This window comes from Gouania willdenowi, unplaced genomic scaffold, assembly GCF_900634775.1.
Source record: "Gouania willdenowi unplaced genomic scaffold, fGouWil2.1 scaffold_275_arrow_ctg1, whole genome shotgun sequence".
NCBI lineage: Eukaryota > Metazoa > Chordata > Actinopteri > Blenniiformes > Gobiesocidae > Gouania > Gouania willdenowi.
In genome coordinates, this window is record NW_021145033.1 from 75,735 (window position 1) to 86,892 (window position 11,158).

Here is an 11,158-nt window from a genome sequence, read left to right on the forward strand (position 1 = left end):
GCACGGCTCCATACTCCTCAACACTGTCAAGGCCAACACAGTCATGAAATTAAACATTATTTTAGAAGTTTTGATTGCAGGAAAAAAATATACAGTTGAACATAACTGAGCATTTCCAACATATCCCAGAGTTTGTTCACAAACATGTTAAAGAACACTTAACTCACTCAGTGCCATTGACGAGATATCTCGTCATTTCAAATTCAAACTCTCAGCGCCATTGACGAGAAATTCGTCATTTGCGTTTTTTCACGGGGATTACTAGAAAACACCCTGGCGGAGGTCCCTCATCAATATCTAAGTTGTGGGGTGTTGTAGTGACCAACGGTGCCCTGACGATGGCAGCGGTGCACCTTTAGATGAGAGATTAGCCACTGATGCTACTATTAGCTGGGTGGGAGAAGGAGGAACGAGTGAGATTATGGTGCTACAGAGTGATATTGTGATGTATCCAGCAGCTCACAGCTCCACATACTAACACAGAACATATGTGGACCTGAGTAGATTATTGATAATGTTGTGATCGTGAGATAAAACCATCAACTAACCAGGCTAAATGGGTCATTGCTGCGTGTCAGGAGGAAGAGGAAGTTACGTCTGTGTACAGACTGACAGATGGGAAAGTTGGAGGAACGCCAAAATACAGTAAGAAATCATTCAACTCTGACCCAGATAGATAAATAATAATAATTTTGCCATCAAAAGCCCGGTCTCAGTGTTTTTTTTTAATGTTTTATATAAGGAAACAATGTTCAGATGTTAGAGTTGTCACTAAAGCAAAAAAAAAAAAATAGCTTTAAAGTCACTGACAGGATTTTTTTTTACAAAAAGGCTTTTTTCTCAGCTTTTTGCTCTGAAACTAAAGATTTGTGTAAAACTTGCTCTATTCAACAGCTGATTACAAAAGAACGGAACGAGCCAGAAACAAATGTTTTTTTTTATGACAGTAGAGGCTTCAAACTTTCAGAATCTGGTGTCAGATTTCAGATAGTCATAGTAGAAAATATTCTGTGGGTCTTTAAAATCAGTCAAAATGCTCAAAAACGGCTGGAACTGAGGAGGGTAGAAAATTTGAAAATGGCTGGAACTGAATGAGTTAAAAAAGTTATGAACATGACATCATGTGAAGTGGACTCTTCTGTTGGTAACTCCACCACTGGGGCTTCAATAACTTCTGAATGCTAAATCTGTATTCACGTTACACTGATCAACCTCACACTCACATCTATTTGTCTGTGACCAAGTGTTTTTGAACAACATCAACCAGGGTTGATGGACCATGGAAAGACTTGTTAACAGCAGAAAACCCTCATTTAGAATCTACACGATGACCTCAGATATCAGTCTTTAGAAATGATTATTAAGTTATCTGTGTTTACTTGTTCTTGTTCTATATCACCTGTTTTTAATATTTATTCTATATTTTTTACTTGTTCTTGTTCTACATCACCTGTTTTTAATATTTATTCTATATTTTTCACTTGTTCTATATCACCTGTTTTTAATATTTATTCTATATTTTTTTACTTGTTGTCATTCTACCTCATCTTTGTTCATTTCAATAAATGTTCTTTTAAAAAAAAAAAAAAAATTAGACTTGTATCATTTGTTATCATCATTGTGTAATTTTTATTACGTTATTGAGGGAGCAAAAGTAGTATCGGCTCCAAATATCGGCTCAAGAAATTCTGTATTGGTCATCAGCTAACGTTGATGGGGAAAAAATCAGTATCGGCATCGGCCTTAGAAAAATCCTTATCAGTCTATCCTTACTTTAAACCAATAACATTAATTTATACAATTACAATGCTTTAATAGTGAGGGTAACACACATTCATATAGCCATAAATTTGAAAGAATTTTCATTTCGGTGCATCCCTTATATATACAAATATATATATATATATATATATATATATAATAAAACACTGTTGTTTTTCTACATTGTGTTTCTTTAAATAACTACACTGAATGTACAGTACATATTTTTCACTGTGAGGATCCTAGTCTATTTTCTTTGTCTATGTTTTCTCCTCCCTGTGTGTTTTCCTTAGAACTGACTCCACCCACCTTGTCTGCAATCAAGTCTGCAAAGCTGCTTCTCATCTACAATCAAGCTACCTAGGCAAGGCAAGGCAAGGCAAGGCAAATTTATTTATATAGCGCATTTCATACTCAAGGCAACTCAATGTGCTTTACATGATAAAACATTCAATTGTTTAAAATCAATAAGAACATTTAAAATCATCAGTAAAATCAATAAGAACATTTAAAATCATCAGTAAAATCAATTAAAATCATCAGTAAAATCATCATTACATCAACAACATGACAAAAAATCTCTCTCTCAATCATATGCAGTAGAGAAAAAAAGTGCCTTTAACTTTGATTTAAAAAATTCACATTAGATGCTGACTTCAGCTCCGCTGGCAGTTTGTTCCACTTCTTTGCAGCATAACAACTGAAAGCAGCATCACCATGTTTACTGTGAACTCTGGGCTCCACTATCTGACCTGTGTCCATAGATCTGAGAGACCTGCTGGGTTCATACCTGACTAACATGTCACTGATGTATTCTGGACCAAACCCATTCACAGATTTATACACCAGCAGCAGAACTTTAAAGTCTATTCTGAGGCTGACTGGGAGCCAGTGTAAAGACTTTAACACTGGAGTAATGTGCTCTGACCTCTTTGTTCTGGTTAAGACCCGAGCTGCAGCGTTCTGAACCAGCTGTAGCTGTTTACCTACACACTCCACAGTATAAGATCAGGCTCATTCTACCACTTGATGTCAGATCATCAGTTTACCAACCGTCATCTTTAAACTTCATCCTGCAACTGAACGTGTTCAGCCCCTCCACCTCACATCTGGATCACATCTCACTCACTGAACATCAGGAACCTGCACCTTGGACCGTGTTTTGGCTCCGGGCCATTCTGTTTCCACCAACATAGCTCCTGCTCTCGGAGCCAAAAACCGGGGCTACGCTGGTCCCACTTAGCTTCTGGGCTACAGCTCAGCACTGGAGTGGGCGGGTGGAAGGCGGGGTTATCGACGGTCCTCCAAAAACAAAAAGCCGCCATTTTTTTTAAGCTGGCGAGCGGCTGGTCACGTTAGCGCAAATCCGACAAAAAACATTTAAAAGTGAGTCCAAAGTAAGTCAAAGAAGACAGCAGTGGTCAGAGGAGGAGAACATTGTTTCATGGTTCTGTGGGTGTCTGAAGAGATTCAGGGGAAGTGGGCGGAGCCCCACGGACTGAACAGAACTACAGCCATGGAGGAGCTCGTCCTGTAGAACTGTTAATAATTCTGGTAAGTTTTATTTCACCCTGTTATTAAACTACTACCAATATTAACTTGCTACAATATTCTTTCATCAATATTATGAACGTTACGTCTAATGTGGTACAGGCTAGCCAGTTAGCTGCTGGTTAGCTAGGAAACTATAACAATACTTTGATATTCCTGAAAGCAGCAGTAATATATCATAGTATCTGTATTCAGAACATCCCTTATTGTTACACAATAATAATAATATTACTGAACTATGTGGTAACAACGTTTCTGATCATTTCAGAGTTAGATTTAAAGGTTCATCTGTAGCTCAGCTCGTCTTCATCTCAGAACAAATCCAGTTATATTCATTCATTCTGTGCAAACATCAACATGATCAATATTATCTGTTGGTCATCCTAAAATATCATTATACACCATTTACTTGAATTTATATTTGTTTATGAATAAATGAAACTATTATTAAGAACTAATATTTTCTATTCCTGGACAAAACAAGGCTCACACTTAATGAAAAAGAATTGCACACTATTATACACTTGTTTTACCATATCTGAGTTACTATCTAGAAGTTTAGGGAAATACATACATGACGAACATCCAACCGTTTTTCATAATGTAAAAAAAAGATCCATCAGACTGATCAATAACACAGGATACAGAGAACACACACATGGATTATTGTTAAAAACACCTGATTTAAAACTCCAGATCTCATCAAACTCTAAACTGTCCAAATGATTTAAATATGAAAAATGTTAGAACAACAGTCAAAAGGATGAATATAACAATATCAGGTTAAATTATGGAACTGTGTAAGTAATAAAATAAAACAACATAAACCAGTTTAAAAATATTTTTAAATCATATATTGTTAGTAAATATAAGAAAGAAGAGTAACAATTTAACCAAGAACATGTCATATATACATTCATGTGTATATATGTTTGATGTGAATGTATAAACTGTATATAACACTTGTGTAGATTATATATAGTTAAAATAGTAATACAAGCTAAATATTTTTGTGTGTGATTATCTAGAGCCTTGTTTAGTTTTATTGTGATAAGGTAAGTTTATATAAGCTTTGCTTCAACCTACACACTTTGGCTTAAGGATTACACAATTGTTTGTTTTTGTATTTTCTTATTGTGGAGACTGTTAAAATAAATAATAAAATTCATATTCATTTAATGCTTCTATGCAGGAAAAAAAGGAGGAAGATGTTAATGCAGATGTTCTTCATGGAGCAGTCAGGGACACGGTTCATGGACCAGAACCTGCAGGACCAGGACTACGTCCATGGTCCATAACCTCCAGCTCATGATGAACTCCTCAGCACTGGTTGGACTGGTGTTGATTCTGGAGCAGATAGATGCATATTTACTTTGTGTAAATAAAGTTACTTATTTTGTATTCTACAAGGACTTTGTTCATTGTTTGTTGCCTACTTGTAAACACACATGTATTTTATTTTTTATTCAGATAATTTAATTGTTCTTTACATCCACTTTTTGTAAGATAGAAACATAACCTGCTGTAACACACACTATTAGGTTAGTATTTTTTTTTATTTTGATACATTTATAGAATTGAAAAGTTCATACAACACTCACCTAATGAGTAAGACATTTAAATAGAATGCAGTGGAGATTTCCTCACATCAAAATGTATTGAAACAAATCAAACAGCAGCAATAGATATAAAACAAATGTGGGTCTTGTAGAAAACCCCCTGAGGTCGGTGTCGTTTGGACTGTTCCATGTTCCCCCGTTGCAATGGTACATTCCACTCCACCTGTTTAAGCCCGGACTAGTTTCTATTTGTTACGTTGTTGTTACATGTGCTGCATCTGTGTGCGTCAATAACAAGTAAGTCCCCCTGTGTTACAGTATTGTTGCCTTTTAGTTATACTTGCCATGTAGCCTAGTGTTTTGCAACATATGTGTATATGTTTCTATGCATAGTTTGCATGTTAAATGTAGTCTTTCACTCAGCTTAGAGGCAGCCTGACACGTGGCTAGTCAGTTAAGGGTTCCCTGAACATAACATACATCAAAGTGACTATTATTCACTGTATTATAACTGTGGGTTTTTTCCATTGTGTTTAATGTTATATTGCACTCCTTTGCATCGACTGCAGCCTCAATAGTTGAGTGCAGTACATTGATACATCCAAAAGGTGGTGCCATTGGCCCTCAGACCGCTGGCCTGTTCAGGGTGCATTTGTTTGCCTGTTGGTTTGTTACCTGCATTACCTGCATATCCTAATTATGTTTACCTCCTTTCTACTGTTTCCAGAAAACCACACACACACAAACATACAAAACCATAATACTATTCAACCCCCATGTAACCACTGCAAGAGTTCATTAAAGAAGTTTGGAATTACATCAAAGGCTCCTTCATCGTTGATGTTCCAGTTCCTTCTGACAGAGGATAGGAAAATAACTGTCAGCCACCCAGACATTAAAAACACGCACACATGTTCTAACAGGTCTATTAAGTGTTGTTGATCATTAATAACCAACCATGTCTACTCTCACCTGGACGTGGTGGCGAGCACTGTGAGAGTCATGTTCTTTGACTTTCCAGTGCTTTTAACACCATCTGTCTGGCTCTACTGGGTGAGAAGCTGACAGAGATGCAGGTTGACTCCTCCGTTGTGTTCTAGATTGTGGACTACTTAACTGGCAGACCACAGTATGTGGCACGGTGCGTCTGACAAAGTGGTCAGCAACACCGGGGCCCCTCAAGGGACTGTACTCTCTCCCTTCCTCTTCACCACCTACACCACGGACTTCAGCTACTGCACTGACACCTGTCATCTCCAGAAGTTCTCGGACGACTCTGCAGTGGTTGGATGTATCAGGGAGGACATCTGCAGAAAAATGCTGAGGATGTTTTATGAGTCAATGGTGGCAAATGTGATCCTCTACACTTTTGTTTGTTGGGGGAGCAGCCTGAGGGTCGCAGACGCCAACAGACTCATCTGCAGGGCCAGTGACCTTGTGCATCCCTATCTCCAAGTCCTTATCTCCAAGTCCTTTTTAGAGACAGGTACATTCATTGTACCGTACAATGCAAAATTGTATTGAAATGAATGACCAAAGGAAACCCTACACATGATCATTTTAATTAACACACCCAGTTCAAAACAAGAAAAAAACATTACAGCAGACATCTGATCTCAACTGTCTGCATGCTTCAAACTGTAGGCTCAGTGTAAACTAATAATAAACTAGAATATTAGCATTTCCTGAAGTTTAAGTTAGGATGCATAGCTGAAACACACCCCTATTTGGCTACTGGACAAAAAAAATGAACACCATCCACCAATAAGGAGCCAGTACCCTCCCTCTCTACACCCCCCACACACATCAAAGAACCCTGATCCTGTCACGCCATCCACCAATCAGGAGCCAGCAGATGGAATGTCAGTGTGAATTTCGCTGTGACATCATCACACACTCTGCTGATGACATCATCAGGAGCTGGTCACACATCAAAGGACTCAGCAGCAGATTGAGTATTCTTTAATGAGGGAAAACCTTCAGAGAGAGAGACACAATAACCTACAAACTCCTTAGACTCAGTGACTTTACTTAAGAATATAACAAATTGTCAACTTAACAACACTCAGCAAAGCTCTTTTGCTGGTAACTATGGTAACATTCTGTTTGGAAGTAATGGAAGCTTTCGGTTCTAAAATGCTTTGATCTTCTAGGTTCGAAAATGCTTTGATCTTTGAAGTTCTAAAATGCTTGGACCTTCACATGATCTTCATTGTCAGAACATTTCACAAACTCCTTGGACTCAGTGACTTTACTTATTATATTTCTGACATTAGCAATATTTTTGATCTAATGATGGAAGTGCATCAGTTCAATGTAAAGAGTCTGGAACAACCATGCTTTGAATTTCTGAAGGATCGTCTCTGCCCAAAAAACTGCATTGGGCTGTGGCAGTTTACTAAATCCTGTTATATTCCCATTTTGTTTCAACTGAAGAATGAGGCATTTCACTTTATCTGTGAAAATTTTGAGGAGGTTTCACTCTGTGAAGAGTTTTTGCAGCTTGCGGAGCAGGAGCTGGCTGATATCCTGGGTCAGGATGACCTTACTGTGACCCAGGAGAGCACAGTTTATCAAAGTGTTTTAAGATGGATAAACCACATGCCTGAGGAACGACAGGGAGCCATTTCTACTCTGTTACCAAAGGTACGACTGGGGCTGATGGACAAAAGTTACATCACAGACAATGTGCTTAACAATGATGTGGTAAAAACAAACCCTGAGTCCCACCTCCTGGTCTCTGATACCCTTAAAGTCATGTCTCAACCTTCGTTACTCTGCTCTGAGTCTGGGATCAACAACACCTTGTCTTGCCGTCGCTTGCCAAATGCCGTTTTACTGATGTTTAGATTAAATTCTAAGACCATAGAGGCCTTTGACTACAGAACTAACAGCTGGATCACAGTTCACACTAGTCTGGAGAATCCCATGACTCACTTAGACCTCTACAGCACTGTCTTCCTTGGTAGATGCTTCTACATTGTGGGTGGTGTTTTCAGATATACCGACCCCTGTAACAGAGTATGGAGGTATAACCTAGTCGAACACACTTGGCAGGAGATGTCACCAATGCAGGAGTCACGGTACTCTGTGAGTGTTACTGTGCTAAAGGGATGCATCTACGCTATGGGAGGCTTCAGGAATAGTACCTCACACAGAACTGCTGAACGCTACCAGTCCAACATCAACCAGTGGACGTTCATTGCATCAATGAATGAAGAGAGGAGAAACGCCAGCTGCACCACACTGAACAACAAGATTTACATATGTGGAGGATGGAATTATGGAGCACTGAATACTGCTGAGTATTACAACCCAGACACCAACCAGTGGACACTGATCACTCCTATGGGAACACCTCGCTATGACCTTGGAGTTGTTACATATATGGGCCGCATTTTTGCTGTTGGAGGCAGAGATAGGTTGAAATTTCTGAGTTCTGCTGAGGCTTATGACCCAGTGACCAACACCTGGTACGATGTCCCTGCAATGGTCCACAGACACTGTTACTTTGACATTGCAGTGATGAACAAGCAGATCTTTGTTGTGTCTTCTAGGACAGGAAACAGAATTGTTGAGTGCTATGACTACACTACAAATACTTGGTCTGTGGTATTATCTTGCATGGACCACAGCAAGTATGATTGGGTGAAATGCTGTGTGATTTCTGGACTTCCCAACATGGCTGAGTACTGTTCACCTCGTAAACCCATCATACCCAGGACACAGATCTAAAAAAAAGTCTAAACTAGATACTGAGACAGAGCAAATGTTATTTTCCATGATCCTAACTGGGAGTGTAACCTGCTCTGACCAGGTCTGTGTGTATCAATAAAAGTGTTTAAAGACATTAGAAGAACTAATGTGTGAATAAATGGATCAGTTCATGTCCCAGCTCAGATGGGATGGTTTTAATCAGCCTGGATTAACCTGAGTTGGTGATGATCTAGAAAAAAAATACTACATTTTAGTGGTGACAACATATAGCAGACGTGTAGATGTACTGAATTTCATTAGAATTAATGTCGTGGTTAGCAAGATAAGTATTCTAAAGGGTTAAAATAAGCAGAAATGGATGATTATTAGAATAAACTACTTGAAATCAAACTTCCTACAACACAATAACAAGTGAAATATACTGAATATAAACAAATAATTCTTGTTAAAATTTTTGTTGCTTTTTTAAGAAGAAAACAACTAATCTAAGTAAAAAATGACTCAGCATTAGTGAAAAATGATTAAGCTGTTTCTTGATACAAGTTGACTCATCTTGAAATAAACCTAAATCTATATTAAAACTAAAACCAAAGGCATTGCAAACAAAAACAAACACAACAGACCTGACAAAATGCTGCTTGACATTCACCTATTTTTCAACCAATGATTTCCATTCAGCGATTGCTTTCCTATATGTGCTAGTAGCATCTTGATCATGGATGGCATCACCAATGACCTCGGTTTGAATGACAGAGACGACCGTGGCAACACACTTTGGGTGTGTTAAGTGCAGAGTGTAGTAGTATGACATCAATCCCAACATTGCTTCCCAGAATTCCTCCTGGGGGAGGTGCTCACAGGCATGTTTCCCACAACGACACAGCTGGATGTTCCATCAAAAGCCAGCAGCGGAGAGGAGAGAGGCTGCTTCTCCAGGTATAGCCCAGGGTCCTCTCCTGGCTGGAATAAAGCAAAAAGGACAATGTGGTGAAGAGTTTAAAGAGAAGCAGTGCTGTGCATTAAAACAGCATCAGAGGGCGTGTTCATTGAACACTCATTTATTATTAACTTATCAGGTTAGAACTAATTGTAGCGGGTTTTGAAAACTCGCTGCTAGTATTAAGGTTGGGCTAATACTAATACTTTGAGGCTGAAAAATGCATAGGCTAGTTGATCACAGAAGACTAAATCCAATTACAGGAGCTGGTGGTCAGTGACAACACGGAAACAAGAGGTTAACTTTGGTGCAGGTACCATATATTAATTAATAGTTTACATAAAGTATTTACAGAACAGTAATGTGAAAAAAATAGAAAAGACCCAACACTATTTACAAACTGCAGTTCAACCGGTAACCAATAGTCACGTGTACTGTATGATTCGTATCGAGCAGGATGATCACAGAACACACAGCAACTATCACACACACACCAAGAACATAAAAGAATAATCCATTTGATTTGGTTCCTTCAACGTCCAACGCAACAACCCACGAGGGTTTTAGAAGAGTTCATAGTGGCAAGTCCATAGGTTATTGATGGGGACAGGGGAATGTGTATGTGAGCATGAAGCGTCGGTCGATTGAGAAGTGTGTGGGGACAGGCTGTGGACAACTTCCTACCAGACCAGCAGGATGGCTGTTCAGTGCATGCTGCTTCGAAGGTAGGCTCCCAGCCTTAGTTCAGCTCACCATCAATTCGTCTCCAAGACAGAGAGAACCTGGCCTGTAATATCATAACAGGACCAATAAACAATAGGGCTATGTCCAGATCCATGTGTACACAAAATAATAATGTATTCAAATAAATGTATACACTACAAAATAAACAAGAGATTAAAAAACAGTCAAAAGCGCAATAATACTATCTGCATTAAACTTTGTGCATTAGCTGCACAAAGTTAATATATAAATATTAAATATGCATGTAAACACAGTTAGTCTGAGAGGACCATTTGTTCACACCACAATAACAATCTTTACAACATTAAAAGATGCATCAACCATTTTATTTGACCAGCCAATGCTAATGCTAGTGTTCGGCGCCGCTAGCTTAGCATGTAGCCCATTCATTCATTCATTCATTCTTACTCACCAGTTCCTCAACGCGACGCAACACGATGGCGGCGACGGATTCCCCGCAGCACAGTAGGTTGTTCTAAAAGTTATAGTGACAGGCGGCTTAACTTAAAATGCATAGATCGAGCACACGAGTGAATAGTTTTTAAAAACACGAACCTGTCTGCTGCTGTCGATCGGCTTCCCCACACCTCGGAATGCGGAAGACGCCACAGCCAGGTTAAACGCTAATGCGTCCATGCAGTTGGCTAAGCACGGTCACGTGACTCGCCTACGTGAGGTCGAAGGGCACGCACCACGCACGGGTAATTTAAAGGGGCAGAACTAGTATATATTTTATATATAGATTTTAACCTGGGTTACACCCTCCCCCCTTAAATCCATGCACGTCCCGTTGCATGTTAAACCACGTGAATAACTGAACTGGTGGTAGACGGAGGGTTTAAAGCTTCTGATATAATGTGTAATAACGTCTGAACCACAGATATCAGAG

General features: G+C 39.1%; 1 long non-coding RNA gene across 1 annotated transcript; it reads right to left on the reverse strand.

The window, feature by feature from the left end:
• Positions 1-10,236: 10,236 nt before the first annotated feature.
• LOC114459240 (uncharacterized) lies at positions 10,237-10,883 on the reverse strand. Its single transcript, XR_003673287.1, has 3 exons — positions 10,825-10,883; positions 10,682-10,744; positions 10,237-10,312 (listed from the first exon to the last, which is right to left on the reverse strand). It is a non-coding gene; the product is annotated as an uncharacterized LOC114459240 (long non-coding RNA).
• Between the last annotated feature and the right edge of the window lie 275 nt (positions 10,884-11,158).